The sequence below is a fragment of the Hyla sarda genome, chromosome 2 (genome assembly GCF_029499605.1).
Source record: "Hyla sarda isolate aHylSar1 chromosome 2, aHylSar1.hap1, whole genome shotgun sequence".
NCBI lineage: Eukaryota > Metazoa > Chordata > Amphibia > Anura > Hylidae > Hyla > Hyla sarda.
The window spans coordinates 485,559,223-485,581,968 of NC_079190.1; positions in this window are offsets into that span (position 1 = coordinate 485,559,223).

A 22,746-nucleotide genomic window follows, 5' to 3' on the forward strand; every position below is an offset into this window, starting at 1 on the left:
ATCCAGCCCCCTCTCACCCCCTTTAGTTCTGAGTACTCACCTCCGCTCGGCGCTGGTCCGGTCCTGCAGGGCTGTCCGGTGAGGAGGTGGTCCGGTGAGGAGGTGGTCCGGGCTGCTATCTTCACCGGGGGCGCCTCTTCTCCGCGCTTCCGGCCCGGAATAGAGGCGTTGCCTTGACAATGACGCATAAGTACGTTGGCAATGAACGCACCTCTGCGTCGTTGTCACGGCAACGTGACTATTCTGAGGCCGGGCCCGAAGCGCTTAGAAGAGGCCTCCCCGGTGAAGATAGCAGCCCGGAACCACTATGCCACCGGACCACCTCCTCTCCGGACAGCCCTGCAGGACCGGACCAGCGCCGAGCGGAGGTGAGTACTCAGAACTAAAGGGGGTGAGAGGGGGCTGGATGATGTTGAAGGCCGCAGTGGTCTTCAACCTGCGGACCTCCGGAGGTTTCAAAACTACAACTCCCAGCAAGCCCGGACAGCCGATGGCTGCCCGGGCTTGCTGGGAGATGTAGTTTTGAAACCTCTGGAAGTCCGCAGGTTGAAGACCACTGCGGGTGGGGGAGTTCACTCGAGTATAAGCCGAGGGGGGTGTTTTCAGCACGAAAAATCGTGCTGAAAAACTCGGCTTATACTCGAGTATATACGGTAATAAAACGATTTATACTTATTATTGATGTGAGTTACATGAGTCTCTTGGGTGGCGGCTTAGTGTGGCTTTGTGGTGCAGCCTTTAATTTTAAAAAAAAATTCATTTTTTTATATCTTTCATTTTTATTTTTTATTTTATTTATTATTTTTTTATTATTTTATAACTATTTTTTATTTTTCTTATTTATTGATTTTTTCTTTTGTTTTTATTTAGTACTGTTTTACTTGCTTTGTTTGCTTTCTTTATCTTTGCTTTGTTTATTTTTTTGTATTTGCAATTTTGATACTATATTCCAGGTTGGTCCAATTGTCCCTGACTGTTTGATCCCGTGTGTGGGTTATGGACCAAGAGGGTCCTTGGGTGGCCGGCGAAACTGTGTGCTGTGACCATACACCTTCATACTATGTATGGGGATGTGGGTCGCGTGCACACTGTGCGTTACTAGCCTCCGAAAGCCGGATGTTGGTGATACACAAGAGTGCCGGCCCCCGGAGTCTGTATGGTACGATGGATGAAGGGGACTAGGACCTTATACAGTTACCTGGTAGCTCTATCTGATAAAGATTTACTTTTTCTTTTCTTTTTTTTACACTTGCTTCCCGCATTCAAGATGGCACAGGTTGACTCATGGAGATGTGCGCATGCGTTACACTTCGCTGCTCGTTGTCATGGGTACCTGAACGCCATCCGCTGATTGGCCTAGATCTACTTGCCACACGAGACACTCTGAGAACGAGGCGCGCAGGCGCTGTTGTTACTTCCTGATGCCGAATACTGTAATAACGTGGATGTACTTGTCATCCGGTGAGTGTGTGTTCCCCCACCTTTTTAACCCTGTATATTTCACTACACATGTGTCACTTTATTAATTAAACACAATTAGTGTTTATCTTAATGTATTTATTGCACTATATTGTGTAAAAGTTTTGCTTATGTATTTTTCACAATTTAGCATTTTGTAACTTATGTCTATGGATGTTTTGTATTGTTTACACTATGCATTTGCACTTTATTTATTGATTGATTTTGCACATTGTTTAGTACCATTTGTAATTGGTTCTCTTATAAAGATATGGTTAGCACTGGTTGTGTGATGCTTGAGAAAGGTCAGGTTGAGCTGACTGAAACGTCGCTGCTGTATTGACACCTTATATGGAATAAAACACACATTTTTTTCATGAATTTTGGTGCTGTGGACGAGACTTTTTTTCTGTTAGATAGATAGATAGATAGATAGATATGAGAGATAGATAGATAGATATGAGATAGATAGATAGATATGAGATAGATAGATAGATAGATATGAGATAGATAGATAGATAGATAGATAGATATGCGATAGATAGATAGATATGAGATAGATAGATAGATATGAGAGTAAGATAGGAGATAGATAGATAGATAGATAGATAGATAGATAGATATGAGATAGATAGATAGATATGAGATAGATATGAGATAGATAGATAGATAGATAGATAGATATGCGATAGATAGATAGATATGAGATAGATAGATAGATATGAGAGTAAGATAGGAGATAGATAGATAGATAGATAGATATGAGATAGATAGATAGATAGATAGATAGATATGAGATAGATAGATAGATAGATAGATATGAGATAGATAGATATGAGATAGATAGATAGATAGATAGATAGATAGGAGATAGATAGATATGAGATAGATAGATATGAGATAAATAGATAGATAGATAGATATGAGATAGATAGATATGAGATAGATAGATAGATATGAGATAGATAGATATGAGATAGATAGATATGAGATAGATAGATATGAGATAGATAGATAGATATGAGATAGATAGATAGATAGATAGATAGATAGATATGAGATAGATAGATAGATATGAGATAGATAGATATGAGATAGATAGATAGATAGATAGATAGATATGAGATAGATAGATATGAGATAGATAGATAGATAGATAGATATGAGATAGATAGATATGAGATAGATAGATAGATATGAGATAGATATGAGATAGATAGATATGAGATAGATAGATAGATAGATAGATAGATATGAGATAGATAGATAGATATGAGATAGATAGATATGAGATAGATAGATAGATATGAGATAGATAGATATGAGATAGACAGACAGATAGATAGATAGATATGAGATAGATAGATAGATATGAGATAGATAGATATGAGATAGATAGATATGAGATAGATAGATAGATATGAGATAGATAGATATGAGATAGATAGATATGAGATAGATAGATATGAGATAGATAGATATGAGATAGATAGATAGATATGAGATAGATAGATAGATAGATAGATATGAGATAGATAGATAGATAGATAGATATGAGATAGATAGATATGAGATAGATAGATAGATAGATAGGAGATAGATAGATATGAGATAGATAGATATGAGATAAATAGATAGATAGATAGATAGATAGATATGAGATAGATAGATAGATATGAGATAGATAGATATGAGATAGATAGATATGAGATAGATAGATAGATAGATATGAGATAGATAGATATGAGATAGATAGATAGATAGATAGATAGATAGATATGAGATGATAGATAGATAGATAGATATGAGATAGATAGATATGAGATAGATAGATAGATAGATAGATAGATATGAGATAGATAGATAGATAGATATGAGATAGATAGATATGAGATAGATAGATAGATAGATAGATATGAGATAGATAGATATGAGATAGATAGATAGATAGATAGATAGATAGATAGATAGATAGATAGATATGAGATAGATATGAGATAGATAGATATGAGATAGATAGATAGATAGATAGATAGATAGATATGAGATAGATAGATATGAGATAGATAGATATGAGATAGATAGATATGAGATAGATAGATAGATAGATATGAGATAGATAGATATGAGATAGACAGATAGATAGATAGATAGATAGATAGATAGATATGAGATAGATAGATATGAGATAGATAGATAGATATGAGATAGATAGATATGAGATAGATAGATATGAGATAGATAGATATGAGATAGATAGATATGAGATAGATAGATAGATATGAGATAGATAGATAGATAGATATGAGATAGATAGATATGAGATAGATAGATAGATAGATAGATAGATATGAGATAGATAGATAGATAGATATGAGATAGATAGATATGAGATAGATAGATAGATAGATAGATATGAGATAGATAGATATGAGATAGATAGATAGATATGAGATAGATAGATATGAGATAGATAGATATTAGATAGATAGATATGAGATAGATAGATAGATAGATAGATATGAGATAGATAGATATGAGATAGATAGATAGATAGATAGATAGATAGATAGATAGATAGATATGAGATAGATAGATAGATATGAGATAGATAGATATGAGATAGATAGATAGATAGATAGATATGAGATAGATAGATATGAGATAGATAGATAGATAGATAGATATGAGATAGATAGATAGATAGATAGATATGATATAGATAGATATGAGATAGATAGATAGATAGATAGATAGATATGAGATAGATAGATAGATAGATAGATATGAGATAAATAGATAGATTTGAGATAGATAGATAGATAGATATGAAATAGATAGATAGATATGAGATAGATAGATAGATAGATATGAGATAGATAGATATGAGATAGATAGATAGATAGATAGATAGATATGAGATAGATAGATATGAGATAGATAGATATGAGATAGATATATATGAGATAGATAGATATGAGATAGATATGAGATAGATAGATATGAGATAGATAGATATGAGATAGATAGATATGAGACAGATAGATAGATAGATAGATATGAGATAGATATATATGAGATAGATAGATATGAGATAGATAGTCTATATGACATCAAACACTTTCTGTAGAATATATTATGTTATTGTGGAGAATGAGGCTGGCCTGTTTGTTTGTTTGCTTGTTTTTTTTTTGGGGGGGGGGGGTTAGCCCCTACAGGCAGAATAAAGTGGAAACACGGCGAACATTTTCCTCTGTATTTGGCCTCATAGCTGTAAGTAACCAGAATGGCGCAGACATGACGGATTTCACACACTTTATAGGCCTCATCCTGATAACACTTAGCAATTCCTTAGGGCAAAAAAAAGTCTTTATTCCTGATTCCTGAGGAAATGTCGCCCTCTACTGTTGGAGAAGAAGCTTTACTTTATCTGTAGCTGTATTGGGTAGAAGTTGTAATAAAGGGGAGATCTTCCCAGACTGCTCCTTTACATTTATGACATCTATGGAGACGCTCCAGCAATTATCTATATAGATGTATTTTTTATAATAACAATCCAACTCAATCTACAAAATAAACACTTCTCTGCTCTTCAATGTAACTGAATTTATTGAATCACATACAATCACTGACCACTTTATTAGGTACACCTGGCCACTTTATTAGGTACACCTGGCCACTTTATTAGGTACACCTGGCCACTTTATTAGGTACACTTAGCCACTTTATTAGGTACACCTGTCCTATTTATTAGGTACACTTGGCCACTTTATTAGGTACACCTGTCCTATTTATTAGGTACACTTGTTCAATTGCTGGTTAACACAAATACTTAATAGGCCAATCACATGGCAGCAAGTCAATGCATTTAAATGTACAGCTCATTTTTGCGCAGTACACTTAATGGTAAAACTGCCATGTTATCTTAATTTTTTTTTATTTTTTATTTTTTTTATTTTACAGAACAAAGAATAAATATGCTTAAAAATTCCCCTCTTCTGACCTCTATCTCTTTTTATTTTTCCATACTGGGCCTTGTGGGCTCATTTTTCAATTTGATTTTGTGATTTGTAGTTTTTACCATTTTTGAGATATGAGATAGATAGATATGAGATAGATAGATATGAGATAGATAGATATGAGATAGATAGATAGATATGAGATAGATAGATAGATAGATAGATATGAGATAGATAGATAGATAGATAGATATGAGATAGATAGATATGAGATAGATAGATAGATAGATAGGAGATAGATAGATATGAGATAGATAGATATGAGATAAATAGATAGATAGATAGATAGATATGAGATAGATAGATAGATATGAGATAGATAGATATGAGATAGATAGATATGAGATAGATAGATAGATAGATATGAGATAGATAGATATGAGATAGATAGATAGATAGATAGATAGATATGAGATGATAGATAGATAGATAGATATGAGATAGATAGATATGAGATAGATAGATAGATAGATAGATAGATAGATATGAGATAGATAGATAGATAGATATGAGATAGATAGATATGAGATAGATAGATAGATAGATAGATAGATATGAGATAGATAGATATGAGATAGATAGATAGATAGATAGATAGATAGATATGAGATAGATATGAGATAGATAGATATGAGATAGATAGATAGATAGATAGATAGATAGATATGAGATAGATAGATATGAGATAGATAGATATGAGATAGATAGATATGAGATAGATAGATAGATAGATATGAGATAGATAGATATGAGATAGACAGATAGATAGATAGATAGATAGATATGAGATAGATAGATATGAGATAGATAGATAGATATGAGATAGATAGATATGAGATAGATAGATATGAGATAGATAGATATGAGATAGATAGATATGAGATAGATAGATAGATATGAGATAGATAGATAGATAGATATGAGATAGATAGATATGAGATAGATAGATAGATAGATAGATAGATAGATAGATATGAGATAGATAGATAGATAGATATGAGATAGATAGATATGAGATAGATAGATAGATAGATAGATAGATATGAGATAGATAGATATGAGATAGATAGATAGATATGAGATAGATAGATATGAGATAGATAGATATTAGATAGATAGATATGAGATAGATAGATAGATAGATAGATATGAGATAGATAGATATGAGATAGATAGATAGATAGATAGATAGATAGATAGATATGAGATAGATAGATAGATATGAGATAGATAGATATGAGATAGATAGATAGATAGATAGATATGAGATAGATAGATATGAGATAGATAGATAGATAGATAGATAGATATGAGATAGATAGATAGATAGATAGATATGATATAGATAGATATGAGATAGATAGATAGATAGATAGATAGATATGAGATAGATAGATAGATAGATAGATAGATATGAGATAAATAGATAGATTTGAGATAGATAGATAGATAGATATGAAATAGATAGATAGATATGAGATAGATAGATAGATAGATATGAGATAGATAGATATGAGATAGATAGATAGATAGATAGATAGATATGAGATAGATAGATATGAGATAGATAGATATGAGATAGATATATATGAGATAGATAGATATGAGATAGATATGAGATAGATAGATATGAGATAGATAGATATGAGATAGATAGATATGAGACAGATAGATAGATAGATAGATATGAGATAGATATATATGAGATAGATAGATATGAGATAGATAGTCTATATGACATCAAACACTTTCTGTAGAATATATTATGTTATTGTGGAGAATGAGGCTGGCCTGTTTGTTTGTTTGCTTGTTTTTTTTTTGGGGGGGGGGGGGTTAGCCCCTACAGGCAGAATAAAGTGGAAACACGGCGAACATTTTCCTCTGTATTTGGCCTCATAGCTGTAAGTAACCAGAATGGCGCAGACATGACGGATTTCACACACTTTATAGGCCTCATCCTGATAACACTTAGCAATTCCTTAGGGCAAAAAAAAGTCTTTATTCCTGATTCCTGAGGAAATGTCGCCCTCTACTGTTGGAGAAGAAGCTTTACTTTATCTGTAGCTGTATTGGGTAGAAGTTGTAATAAAGGGGAGATCTTCCCAGACTGCTCCTTTACATTTATGACATCTATGGAGACGCTCCAGCAATTATCTATATAGATGTATTTTTTATAATAACAATCCAACTCAATCTACAAAATAAACACTTCTCTGCTCTTCAATGTAACTGAATTTATTGAATCACATACAATCACTGACCACTTTATTAGGTACACCTGGCCACTTTATTAGGTACACCTGGCCACTTTATTAGGTACACCTGGCCACTTTATTAGGTACACTTAGCCACTTTATTAGGTACACCTGTCCTATTTATTAGGTACACTTGGCCACTTTATTAGGTACACCTGTCCTATTTATTAGGTACACTTGTTCAATTGCTGGTTAACACAAATACTTAATAGGCCAATCACATGGCAGCAAGTCAATGCATTTAAATGTACAGCTCATTTTTGCGCAGTACACTTAATGGTAAAACTGCCATGTTATCTTAATTTTTTTTTATTTTTTATTTTTTTTATTTTACAGAACAAAGAATAAATATGCTTAAAAATTCCCCTCTTCTGACCTCTATCTCTTTTTATTTTTCCATACTGGGCCTTGTGGGCTCATTTTTCAATTTGATTTTGTGATTTGTAGTTTTTACCATTTTTGTTTTAATGGGATTTTTTTGGTCACTTTTAATGTGTTTTTTTTTTACACTTTATTTTTAATAGGAAAAAGAGGTGATTTTTTATTTATTATTTACTTTACACTTTTTAAATAGGAGACTATTATAAGCAAACGTTAAATTGTATGTACTGTTTAGTGCTATGTATTAACATAATCCTGCATAGTACTATCGGCAATCTTCTTGTACAGCCTGCCAATGTATGGAGGAGGGTAAGAGACCTCCATCTGTCATTTGAACTCATTGAACCCCTATGATCAGACCCCCTCCACCCCCCCAAATCCACCAGCATCTGTAATTTTCCATATAGATACCGTGATTGGCATTAATCGGGGCGTCTAAAAGCTTAATGATGTACATCAGTGTGATTGCCCACCATTAGCATAGAGTCCCAGCTGAACCTGCTTTGAGCTGCACCATCATTGTACGGAGATGTGAGCCAAGTGGCAGTCGGAAGTAGTGTATGTCCCCTAGGGGTTAAACACGACAGCCTACCTGAGTATTGTTACTGCCCATGTCCATCCCTTTATGACCACAGTGGAGCCATCTTCTGATGATACTTCCAGCAGGATAATACCCCATGTCACATGACATCATCTCATACAGGACAATGAGGTCACATGACTCCAATGGTCTCCACAGTCACCAGATCTCATCCAATAGATCACCGCTGGGATGTGGTGGAACCAGAGATTCTCATCATGGATCTGACAAATCTACAGCAACTGTGTGATGTCATTATGTCCGTATGGAGGAACTGTGTGATGTCATCATGTCCGTATAGAGGAACTGTGTGATGTCATCATGTCCATATGGAGGAACTGTGTGATGTCATCATGTCCGTATGGAGGAACTGTGTGATGTCATCATGTCCGTATAGAGGAACTGTGTGATGTCATCATGTCCATATGGAGGAACTGTGTGATGTCATCATGTCCGTATGGAGGAACTGTGTGATGTCATCATGTCCATATAGAGGAACTGTGTGATGTCATCATGTCCGTATGGAGGAACTGTGTGATGTCATCATGTCCATATGGAGGAACTGTGTGATGTCATCATGTCTATATGGAGGAACTGTGTGATGTCGTCATGTCCGTATGGAGGAACTGTGTGATGTCATCATGTCCGTATAGAGGAACTGTGTGATGTCATCATGTCCGTATGGAGGAACTGTGTGATGTCATCATGTCCATATGGAGGAACTGTGTGATGTCATCATGTCCAAATGGAGGAACTGTGTGATGTCATCATGTCTGTAAGAAGGTTTTCAGCATCTTGTAGAAAGCCGGGACTAAAGGGGTCCAAGATGGGAATAGCAAAGTGTACCTAATAAAGTGTCCAGTTAGTGTTTGTTGCTGACAAATACAGGATAGGTACGTAGATAAAGAAGAATAGAAGCAGCACATCCAAGGTAGTAAAAATGAGGTGGGTGCACACAGGTATAGGAACCTGGCTGACGGATTCCAGCAAACAAGAAAAGGATAAGTGCAGCACACCAGATTGTTGAATCCAAAAAACAAAGTGGTTTATTCCATGGTGATTATAACGTAATTACAACGTTTCAGTAGCCTAATGCCACCATTTTCAAGTGCCAAATAGTGAACAGGAAGGGCTTTATATATCCACCCTCATGGGAACAGCAATTAACACAATGAATTTATTGAAACGTTGTAACTACTTTTTTTGCACCATGAAATAAACCACTTTATTTTTTGGATTCAACAATCTGGTGTGCTGCACTTATCCTTTGCTAGCTTAGATAGATAGATAGATAGATAGATAGATAGATAGATAGATAGATAGATACAGAAAAGGATACGTTGGCCAGCACATACTGATACCAAACTACTTCATGGACCCGGCATACAGGTGCACACTACTAGGCTAAATATACACAAGCAGGAGAATACAGCAGCACACTGCTAGCACAAAGATACAGATAAAAAATGAAATGCTATATTGCTACAATGAAAAATGAAAAGTTGAAGCGCTTCGCTCACCATTTGGCCAAATGGTGAGGTCACCTTATCGTGGTGGGATGGTCCAAACTATTTGGCCAAATGGTGAGCGAAGCACCTCAATTTTTCATTTTTCATTGTTGCAGTATAGCATTTCATGTTTTATCTGTATCTTTGTGCTAGCAGTGTGCTGCTGTATTCTCCTGCTTGTAGATAGATAGATAGATAGATAGATAGATAGATAGATGATAGATAGATAGATAGATAGATAGATAGATAGATAGATAGATAATGTGTAACTGTCTGGCTCTGACCGAACATGAAGAATGAAATGACTCTAGTAGGGCTGGAGCTACTAGGAGCTCACCTGTGTGGTCTGGGTGAGGTTCTCAGCTCTGCTACCTATCAGGTAGATGTATCCCTGATCACCTGCCTCTATAAGCTAGGAGCAGTGATCAGTTCATTGTCTGTGAAAGGTAATACCTTAGCTGAGACCAGCAGCCCGAGGAAGTGCGTCTAGGGCGCAGGAAACAGTCTGTCGCTGCGAGGCTGCTCCTCTGCGTCTACCCGCTGTACCTTGCTAAGGATAACGAATAAAGACTTTGTTTGGCCCGAATACCTGAGTGAGTGCATCTGCTTTCTTTCTTCTTTATTGCACAATACCTTAGCTGACACATCCTGCTTACCGGATACCTGCTTGTTTACTGATCTTTGGCTTTTTCCTTGACTCTTCTCTTGCTCTGCGTTCCTGTATTCCGCTATTTCCTGGTACCGACCACGGCTAGACTGACCATCATTTTGACAATGATGCCCCAGCACTTAGCAGGGAGGGTTTGTCATCGTGGTTGTTGATCCGTCACTTAGGGTTGATAGGCAAAAGGTAGGGACAGTGGCTGTGGGTGAGTTAGGGCTTCACTGTTCCCTGCCCATACGTGACAATATGAGATACTGTAGATAAAGATAACTGCAGAACACCATTGTCCAAAATGGCAAACAGTGAAGTTTATTCCATCTTAAATATTGTTACAGAGCGGGCACCATTGTAACACTGTTTGTGTCGGAATTAACTTTTTGTGGTGTCCTTCCTGTCTCATTTTCATGTTTTGTTTGTATTTTACCAACAATTTTGATGATATATCTAATAAATGATACAATTTTGACTACATGTAACCACCAGTAGGGGGAGCTAGCTACATATGCATGTATACAGCAGCCCCTCTGTGCAAATGTTGCCCATTGTTGCAAACTGCTCTTTAATATGGAAAATACAAAGTAATAGAAATGTAAGAGATCTGCAGTTTATGTAAAGCACGTCTTCATTCGCCTGCAGAATATGGTGCGATGTTCGTGCGGAGCGGCAGCGAGTCATCTGTTCTTATTATCTGCCGCCGTCTCCAGTAGTTATTTTTACTTGTACTTATAGCAAATGAGGGGACAAGTATATTTCAGAAATTTTGGCATCTTACACAGTGGATCCTGCAACGACGTTTGGAAAAATGAATGTTCGAAAAAAAAATGTAGAATAAAAGAGAAACATCAGCTGAAAAGTGTAGTTTTCATACAGAGATGTAGCAGAGCTAAGTTTGTCATCTGGTGTAGTGATGACTGTTAAAGGAGTTAAGTGATTATTATTTTACATAGGACTGCACAGGTAAATGGCACAAATAGCTCTGCTACATCTGCATGAACAGCTATTTTCAAAAGAATTGACAAATGGGCCAGTATTTATAAAGAAGGAGAGGTCTTTTCTGGAGGGTTGGGGTCTGGTCTGGGGTCAGTACATCTAAAGGTGTTGTGGCCAGGGCTATATATATATATATATATATATATATATATATATGTTGTGTTGGGCTTAAGTCGGTCATATGTACTTATAGTGATACAAATGGAATCTACTGAGATTTTGTCCTATGATATTTTACAGTGTGTGGCAGTAGTATGTCCAGGGGGCACAGTGTGTGGCAGTAGTATGTCCAGGGGGCACAGTGTGTAGCAGTAGTATGTCCAAGGGGCACAGTGTGTAGCAGTAGTATGTCCAGGGGGCACAGTGTGTGGCAGTAGTATGTCCAGGGGGCACAGCGTGTGGCAGTAGTATGCCCAGGGGGCACAGTGTGTAGCAGTAGTATGTCCAAGGGGCACAGTGTGTAGCAGTAGTGTGTCCAGGGGGCACAGTGTGTGGCAGTAGTATGTCCAGGGGGCACAGTGTGTGGCAGTAGTATGTCCAGGGGGCACAGTGTGTAGCAGTAGTATGTCCAGGGGGCACAGTGTGTGGCAGTAGTATGTCCAGGGGGCACAGTGTGTAGCAGTAGTATGTCCAGGGGGCACAGTTGGTGGCAGTAGTATGTCCAGGGGGCACAGTGTGGCAGTAGTATGTCCAGGGGGCACAGTGTGTGGCACTGTGATATCCTAGCTGCACAGTATGTTGCACTATTATGTCCTGGGGCAGTGTGCGTGGCACTATTATGACCTGGGGCAGTGTATGTGGCCCTTTTATGACCTGGTAGCACAGTATGTGGCAGGGGGCACAGTGTGTGGCACTATGATATTCTAGCTGCACAGTTTGTTGCACTATTATGCCCTGGGGGCACTGTGTGTGGCACTATTATGTTTGGTGACACATTGTGTGGTAGTGTCCAAGGGAACAATGTGTCACACTAGTATGTACTGGTGGAACAATGTGTGGCACTATTATTTCCTTGGGGGCACAGTATGTGACACTATTATGTCCTGGGGACACATTGTGTGGTAGTGTCCTGGGGGCATGGTGGGTGACAATTTCATATCCTAGCAGCAAACTGTCTAACACTTTTATGTAATGTTCGAACTATTTGTGGTACTGTTATGCCACTGGGCACAGTATGTAACACTATTATGTTTTGATTGCACATTGTGTGGCATTATTACATCTATATGGCACAGCACAATGTATGGAACTATTACGTCCTGGGGCACAGCATGTTGGACTATTATGCTCTAGGGAGACAATGTGTGGCACTATTATAGCAGAGGCCACAGTGTGTGGCAGTATTATAAAGAGAGTGAAAGATAAAAAAGTGGGGAACCAAAGACATCGGTGGTGTCACGATGCCGGCTGGCAGGAGGTGGATCCTCTGTGCCAGAGAGGGATTGGCGTGGACCGTGCTAGTGGACCGGTTCTAAGTCACTACTGGTTTTCACCAGAGCCCGCCGCAAAGCGGGATGGACTTGCTGCGGCGGTAGTGACCAGGTCGTATCCACTAGCAACGGCTCAACCTCTCTGGCTGCTGAAGATAGGCGCGGTACAAGGGAGTAGACAGAAGCAAGGTCGGACGTAGCAGAAGGTCGGGGGCAGGCGGCAAGGTTCGTAGTCAGGGTGAATAGCAGAAGTACTGGTACACAGGCTTAGGACACACAAAACGCTTTCACTGGCACAAGGCAACAAGATCCGGCAAGGGAGTGCATGGGAGGAGGTCAGATAAAGGCAGGGAGCAGATGGAAGCCAATTAAGCTAATTGGGCCAGGCACCAATCATTGGTGCACTGGCCCTTTAAGTCTCAGGGAGCTGGCGCGCGCGCGCCCTAGAGAGCGGAGCCGCGCGCGCCAGCACATGACAGCAGGGGACGGGAACGGGTAAGTGACCTGGGATGCGATTCGCGAGCGGGCGCGTCCCGCTGTGCGAATCGCATCCCCGACGGCCATGACAGTGCAGCGCTCCCGGTCAGCGGGACCGACCGGGGCGCTGCGGAGAGAGAGACGCCGTACGCGCTCCGGGGAGGAGCGGGGACCCGGAGTGCTAGGCGTAACAGTACCCCCCCCCCCCCTTAGGTCTCCCCTTCTCTTTGTCCGGTAAAGGACACCGGGAAAGGATGGAGGGATTCCTCAACGGCAGGCAGTATCGCAGGAGTGGGAATGGGGAGGGAGGGCAGAGGGCGAGGCCTGGCACGGGGCAGTGTGACACCAGGACGAGGGCCATGAGGAGGCACCGAGGCTTGCCTGACTGGACTGGGAGGGGGGGAGAGGCACTTCTTAAGGCGGGCAGAGTCCATAACGACCTTAGGGAGACCGGATACAGGAGGAACCACAGGGTCACGGCAGGGAGTACTGGTAACCGGTTTAAGGCAGTCCTTGAAGCAAGAGGTACCCCAGCTCTTGATCTCACCTGTGGACCAATCCAGGGTTGGGGAATGGTGTTGAAGCCAGGGTAGTCCAAGGAGAATTTCCGAAGTGCAATTGGAGAGGACCAAAAACTCAATTTTCTCATGATGAGGTCCGATGCACATTAGGAGGGGCTTCGTGCGGAAACGCACGGTGCAATCCAAGCTGGCTCCGTTGACCGCGGAAATGTGGAGTGGCTTGACAAGACGGGTCACCGGGATGCGGAATTTATTCACCAAGGACTCCCGAATAAAATTCCCAGAGGCACCAGAGTCCAGGCAGGCCACGGCTGAGAGGGAAGAGCTGGCTGAAGAAGAAATCCGTATAGGCACCGTGAGACGTGGAGAAGCCGACTTAGCATCAAGAGACGCCACACCCACGAGAGCTGGGTGCGAGCGTGCGTTTCCCAGACGTGGAGGACGGATGGGGCAATCCACCAAAAAATGTTCGGTACTGGCACAGTACAGACAAAGATTCTCTTCCTTACGGCGATTCCTCTCTTCCAGGGTCAGGCGAGACCGATCCACTTGCATGGCCTCCTCGGCGGGAGGCCTAGGCGCAGATTGCAATGGAGACTGTGGGAGAGGTGTCCAGAGATCTAAGTCTTTTTCCTGGCGGAGCTCTTGATGCCTCTCAGAAAAACGCATGTCAATGCGAGTGGCTAGATGAATGAGTTCATGCAGGTTGGTAGGAGTATCTCGTGCGGCCAGAACATCTTTAATGTTGCTGGATAGGCCTTTTTTAAAGGTCGCGCAGAGAGCCTCATTATTCCAGGATAGTTCTGAAGCAAGAGTACGGAATTGTATGGCGTACTCGCCAACGGAAGAATTACCCTGGACCAGGTTCAGCAGGGCAGTCTCAGCAGAAGAGGCTCGGGCAGGTTCCTCAAAGACACTTCGAATTTCCGAGAAGAAGGAGTGTACAGAGGTAGTGACGGGGTCATTGCGGTCCCAGAGCGGTGTGGCCCATGACAGGGCTTTTCCAGACAGAAGGCTGACTACGAAAGCCACCTTAGACCTTTCAGTAGGAAACTGATCCGACATCATCTCCAAATGCAGGGAACATTGCGATAGAAAGCCAAGGCAAAACTTAGAGTCCCCATTAAATTTGTCCGGCAAGGACAGGCGGAGGCTAGGAGTGGCCACTCGCTGCGGAAGAGGTGCAGGAGCTGGCGGAGGAGATGGTTGCTGCTGCTGTAGCTGAGACTGAATCTGCTGTAGCTGCGACTGGAGTTGCTGAGTCATGGTGGTCAAGTACGACAGCTGGTGATCTTGTTGGGCAATCTGTCGGGCTTGCTGGGCGACCAGTGTGGGGAGGTCGGCGACAACAGGCAGAGGAACTTCAGCGGGATCCATGGCCGGATCTACTGTCACGATGCCGGCTGGCAGGAGGTGGATCCTCTGTGCCAGAGAGGGATTGGCGTGGACCGTGCTAGTGGACCGGTTCTAAGTCACTACTGGTTTTCACCAGAGCCCGCCGCAAAGCGGGATGGACTTGCTGCGGCGGTAGTGACCAGGTCGTATCCACTAGCAACGGCTCAACCTCTCTGGCTGCTGAAGATAGGCGCGGTACAAGGGAGTAGACAGAAGCAAGGTCGGACGTAGCAGAAGGTCGGGGGCAGGCGGCAAGGTTCGTAGTCAGGGTGAATAGCAGAAGTACTGGTACACAGGCTTAGGACACACAAAACGCTTTCACTGGCACAAGGCAACAAGATCCGGCAAGGGAGTGCATGGGAGGAGGTCAGATAAAGGCAGGGAGCAGATGGAAGCCAATTAAGCTAATTGGGCCAGGCACCAATCATTGGTGCACTGGCCCTTTAAGTCTCAGGGAGCTGGCGCGCGCGCGCCCTAGAGAGCGGAGCCGCGCGCGCCAGCACATGACAGCAGGGGACGGGAACGGGTAAGTGACCTGGGATGCGATTCGCGAGCGGGCGCGTCCCGCTGTGCGAATCGCATCCCCGACGGCCATGACAGTGCAGCGCTCCCGGTCAGCGGGACCGACCGGGGCGCTGCGGAGAGAGAGACGCCGTACGCGCTCCGGGGAGGAGCGGGGACCCGGAGCGCTAGGCGTAACAGGTGGCAAACTATGCACAGACAAGTCGTGAATGGGAGAAGTCATCATGGCGGTCTGGGCTAGATGGAGAAGGAAAGAGTGTGACTCTACAATGTCACCTGTAGTCAGTAGATCCATAGAGGAGACGTCACCTCTCCTGACATGTATATAGTATATAGTTAGAGTAAAGCCTTTTATAACCCATAAGATAATTCTATAACATCTCTACCTAGATCTGAGCACTGTGACGTTCCTCTGTTATTCCTCCCGGATGTATAAAGCCAGTTTTATGCTTATTTTTTCAGCTCTTCCACTTTTATTTTCATTTTTCTGTTGAAAGTGTGGTTTGCATATTTAAAGGCATTGTCTAACAATGAAACCTATTTTCAGACATCTAATAAACGAATATATACTGGATAATAGAATAATTGTTACTATCTTTCTGGGGTCTTTCATGGTTTCCTTCTCCTTTTGATGTAAACTGTCTGTTCTTTTGTCTTCATTAGCCCAACTGGTGTATATCCTGTAATAGACTTCTGGTTTCAATGTACACTCTAGCCAGGAATTCAGTCAACTCTATCTATCTCCCTCCCTCTATGTGGGAGTAGCTATAGTCGAATGGGTATAGTGCAGTGGTCTCAAACTGTGGCCCTCCAGATTTGGCAGTGGCAGCATCGGGAGGTTGACATTGTATGTGGGGCCCATTCCAAAAATTGTTTCTACAAGGCTTTATGATTACTTATTACAATACCCTACTGAATAAACAACTACGAGACTAAGTCAGCTCTCTACTACATCTTTAAAAATCTTATCTCATATAGCTCACAGACAACATGAAAACACTCTCCAGAATAGGTCTTGTTCTTCAGCATTCTGTATATGGTGATGCTCGGGATCTGGCATTGTTTAAGTGATGGATAAATTACACGTTGTACCAGGGAGACTATAGGTGTCGAGCCGAAAACAAGTTGTGCCCATTAAGTAGAGCAGATCTGTATTTAGTGAGGAACATGTCGTCTAGTCCCTTCTCACAAAATTATATATGTGGAAGCGGAGACGGGAACAGACAAAATAAACCTCTAAATATGCAGGGACACATTAATTTACTGAACGTCTCTCAACTTAAATGGGAGCTCGGTGGAGTCGCCCTGTAGATGAGTCTGAGAAAATGCAGCCTATCAATAGGGGCTGTTTAGGCTTCATATACTATTGTCTTGTCCTCAGGATGGGATCTCAATATTAGAATGAATGGTGGTCCGACTATTGATTGAGGAGACCACGAGCGCTGTAACCTCCTCAATGTTTTCTCGGCTCGTACTACAAGATTGTCCCTTTTAAGTGACCAGTCAGTTCTTGGGCAACTGTGACAAGGGCCAAATTGGGACCAAAGGGATAATGTTTCTCCTTACGGAGCGTGTCATAAGATGTGGAGACTTATAGGCCATTCATGATCCACTGGGAATTCTGGGAAGAAAGGATATGAAAATCAACTCTCACACCACCTTTTCCGGTAATATTTATGTTTTTATTTTACTTTAAAGGGTACCTCTCATCAAATAAACTTTTGATATATTTTAGATTAATGAATGTTGAATAACTTTCCAATAGCATGTTAATGAAAAATATGCTTCTTTCTATTGTATTTTTCCCGATCAGTCCTGTCAGCAAGCATTTCTGACTCATGCTGAAGTCCTAAACACTCAGAGCTGCCAGCCTGCTTTGTTCACAGCCAAACAGGATGTGAACAAAGCAGGCTGGCAGCTCTGAGTGTTCTCCTTTGTGAACAAAGCAGACTGGCAGCTCGTAGTGTTTAGGACTCCAGCATGAGTCTGAAATGCTTGCTGCCAGGACTGGTAGGGAGACCCCTAGTGGTCATTTCTTCAAAGTGGAAAATTAAATAGAAAGAAGCATATTTTTTAATAACATGCAATTGTAAAGTTATTCTGCATACATTAATCTATAATATATCAAAAGTTTTTTTGATGAGAGGTACCCTTTAACGAGAAGTCTTAGAAACTGGTAAGGAATGTATGCCAAGCCAGAAATATCTCCAGAAGGAACGAATATCAATCTGCAAACAGATTAAACCAGGTTAAACCAAATTGTAATGTCTAGATAACTGGATCAGAGCATCTCCAGAATGGCCGGTCTTGTGGGGTGTTCCAGGTATATAGGGGCTAGTGCCTACCAAAAGTCATCCAAGGAAGGACAACTGTATCAAAACATCTCCAGAATGTCTGGTCTTGTGGGTTGTGCTGGTATGTAGGGGTTAATACCTACCAAAAGTGATCCAAGGATGGCCAACTGGATCAGATAATCTCCAGAATGGCAGGTCTTTAAGGGGGTTCCAAGTTTGTCGGGGTTAGTACCTACCAAAAATGATCAACAGAAGGACGACTAGATCAAAGCATCTTCAAAATGGCCATTCTTGTGAGGTGTTCCTGGTCTGTAGGGGTTAGTTCCTACCAAAAGTGATCCAAGGAAGGAAGACTGGATCAGAACATCTCCAGAATGGCCAGGCTTGTGGGGTTTTCCAGGTATATAGGGGTTAGTACCTACCAAAAGTCATCCTAGGAAGGACAACTGTATCAAAACATCTTTAGAATGTCTGGTCTTGTGGGATTTTTCTGGTGTGTAGGGGTTAGTACCTACCAAAAGTGATCCAAGGAAGGCCAAGTAGATCAGATCATCTCCAGAATGGCCGGTCTTTAAGGGGGTTCCTAGTTTGTCGGGGTTAGTACCTACCAAAAGTGTTCAACAGAAGGACGACTTGATCAAAGAATCTTCAAAACGGCTGGACTTGGGATGTGTTCCTGGTCTGTAGGGGTTGGTTCCTACTAAAATGGATCCAAGGAAGGAAGACTGGATCAGAACATCTCCATAATGGCCGGTCTTGTGGGGTGTTCCAGGTATATAGGGGTTAGTGCCTACCAAAAGTCATCCAAGGAAGGACAACTGTATCAAAACATCTCCAGAATGTCTGGTCTTGTGGGTTGTCCTGGTATGTAGGGGTTAATACCTACCAAAAGTTATCCAAGGATGGCCAACTGGATCAGATTATCTCCAGAATGGCCGGTCTTTAAGGGGGTTCCTAGTTTGTCGGGGTTAGTACCTACCAAAAATGATCAACAGAAGGACGACTTGATCAAAGCATCTTCAAAATGGCCATTCTTGTGAGGTGTTCCTGGTCTGTAGGGGTTAGTTCCTACTAAAAGTGATTCAAGGAAGGAAGATTGGATCAGAACATCTCCAGAATGGCCGGGCTTGTGGGGTTTTCCAGGTATATAGGGGTTAGTACCTACCAAAAGTCATCCTAGGAAGGACAACGGTATCAAAACATCTCCAGAATGTCTGGTCTTGTGGGGTTTTTCTGGTGTGTAGGGGTTAGTACCTACCAAAAGTGATCCAAGGAAGGCCAACTGGATCAGGTCATCTCCAGAATGGCCGGTCTTTAAGGGAGTTCCTAGTTTGTCAGGGTTAGTACCTACCAAAAGTGATCAACAGAAGGACGACTTGATCAAAGAATCTTCAAAACGGCTGGACTTGGGAGGTGTTCCTGGTCTGTAGGGGTTGGTTCCTACTAAAAGTGATCCAAGGAAGGAAGACTGGATCAGAACATCTCCAGAATGGCCGGTCTTGTGGGGAGTTCCTGGTCTGCAGTGGTTAGTGCCATCCAAAAGTGATCCAAGAAAGGACAATGGGTGAACCAGGGTTACAACACCCAATTCTCATTGACATTCGTTGAGGTAAAGGCTGGCCCATCTGGTGCGAGTCCACAGAAGAACTACTGTAGAGCGTACTGCTGAAAAAGCCGTCATTGACTATGATAGAAAATAGCCAGGACTCACAGGGCATCTCAGCTTGCTGTATTTGTTTGTTTGCAAATCATTTTTATTGACATTAACAATAACAAAGAGAAGTATAACAAACCAAGTATTACATATAAATATGAATCTGCACTTATCTATGTAATGTCCACATATATTGACTTATTAGGCAAAGAAGTCGTTCTCAAATAGTGATGAGCGGCATTGTCCATATTCGAATTCGCTATATTTCACGATTATGTTCATCCTATATTCGCAAATTTTGCTTATTCGTTATATTCGCATATTCGTGTATTTGAGGAAGGGAACAGTGAGGGGGTGGGCAACGTTACTATTGGTTGCTAGGGATGTTGTTGATAACCTCTGAAAAGTGTATTTGCATCATTCTAATTGGCCCACAAGTTAAAAGAAGGAATATGCGCATATGCGAAAAAATATGAGAATAGTGTTGGGCGCAAATATTTGCATTTCGAATTTTTATCACGAATATCGCAAATTCAGGAATATTGCGAATGTATTCACTATATATTCGAAATTACGAATATAGAGCGAATATATTCGCAATATTCCTGAATTTGCGATATTCGCGATAAAAATTTGAAATGCGTATATTTGCACCCAACACTATTCTCAAACTGTAGTCCAGTGGCTATGTGGATGATGTCTTGACGGATCGTCTATGGATTCCATAGGGGAATACATAGACGATTCGGGTTTTTAAAGGGGTACTCCGGTGGAAAACTTCATTTTTTTTTTTTTTTATCAACTGGTGCCAGAAAATGAAACAAATTTGTAAATTACTTCAATTTAAAAATCTTAATCCTTCCAGTACTTATTAGCTGCTGAATACTACAGAGGAAATTCTTTTCTTTTTGGAACACAGAGCTCTCTGCTGACATCACGAGCACAGCGCTCTCTGCTGACATCTCTGTCCATTTTCAGAACTGTCCAGAGTAGGAGAAAATCCCCATAGCAAACATATGCTGCTCTGGACAGTTCCTAAAATGGACAGAGATGTCAGCAGAGAGCACTCTGTAGTATGTAGTATTCAGCAGCTAATAAGTACTGGAAGGATTAAGATTTTTTTTAATAAAAGTAATTTACAAATCTGTTTAACTTTCTGGCACCAGTTGAATTAAAAATAAAAACGTTTTCCACCGGAGTACCCCTTTAAACAAGACAAGGTATCAAGGATCTACTCAATGAACATGCACAAAGCATATCAATCGTACAAATATAAAATGAAATAAAGCATAATAAACAAAATAAAAACAAAATAAAACTCAATGACAGTGTGGTGTCCCGGTACCGTATTGCATACCGTACCTAGTTTGGTGGTCCCCAAAGTCAGAGTAACTACGCTCAGGTAGGGTCCCCCAGGTGGGACAGCCCCCTAGTCGCCTCCTCTACTCTAATTCTATAATGTTGATGCATGTACATATTTAATAATAACGTATATTTAATATAATGTATAGTACTTTCCTTGTTTAGCGTTGCAGGACCTTCAGTCATGTGACCATGTTAATATCCTCTATGGTATGTTAGAGGACCTTTGGAGGTCCTTGGGTCACGTGTTACCCATAATCCTTTGTAATGGTGATTGACACAAGTATTGGACCAATTAGCATTAGTCCAGCCCCTGCCCATATAAGGGAGCTGTAGCCAATTATCGCTCTCTTGGTTTGCTGCTCTCGTGGATGCCGGACTAGCAAGACGGATCTGCGCAACTTGCAAAGACAAGCTAGGCCTGAAAACCTGCTGGCGTCAGCTGAACTAAACCGTGAGTTCTAAACTACTCCCCGCTAAAGCTAGCGTGACTACTGGACCGCAACTAAATCCCCTAAATCCAGTGGAACAGCGCATATTACCCTAAAGACTCTAAGTCCCAACCTTTGTCAATCTCCAAAGAAAGCAGTTGTATGCATAGAGACTGTTCCGGTTATGAAGCTTGCATAAAATCTTCAGTAAAAGTTACAACTATTTCAGCAAACTCTCCGGTTGTGGACATTCCATTATTATCTACCTCCCTATCGCTCTTGGGAAGGGTGGCGGTATGACAAGCATTACTGAGGAGCCCTCACCCTGGCATCATGAATAGCACGGGTTAACCAGACACCCTTTAGTCACCGCACAGCTACACTCCCCAAACTCTACATGCCCCAGGCTATCACAACAGAAAAATTGTAACAAAGGTATAGGATACTTTCTGTGGCTACACAGACCCAAATACAGCAAGCTGAGAAATATGTATATCTAGATGAAGCTGTATTTGGGGCTGTGTACCCACAGACTGATCAGAGAGTCCTTGTTGACCCCCTGTCTACCACCGAAAGCGACTACGGTGGACACATGACCATCTGAAATGGACTGTGGAGCAATGAAAGAAGTTGGGCTGTACAGTATTACTAAAACAGTGTTGCATTGTTCTAAAAACAGCACCACATCCGTCCACAGGCTGCGTCCGGTACTGCAACTCGGCCCTTGAGCAAAGCTGCAATACCTGACAAAAACTGATGGACAGGGTGGGCGCCTTTTTCAGTATGAAAAGGAGGCATGGATTTA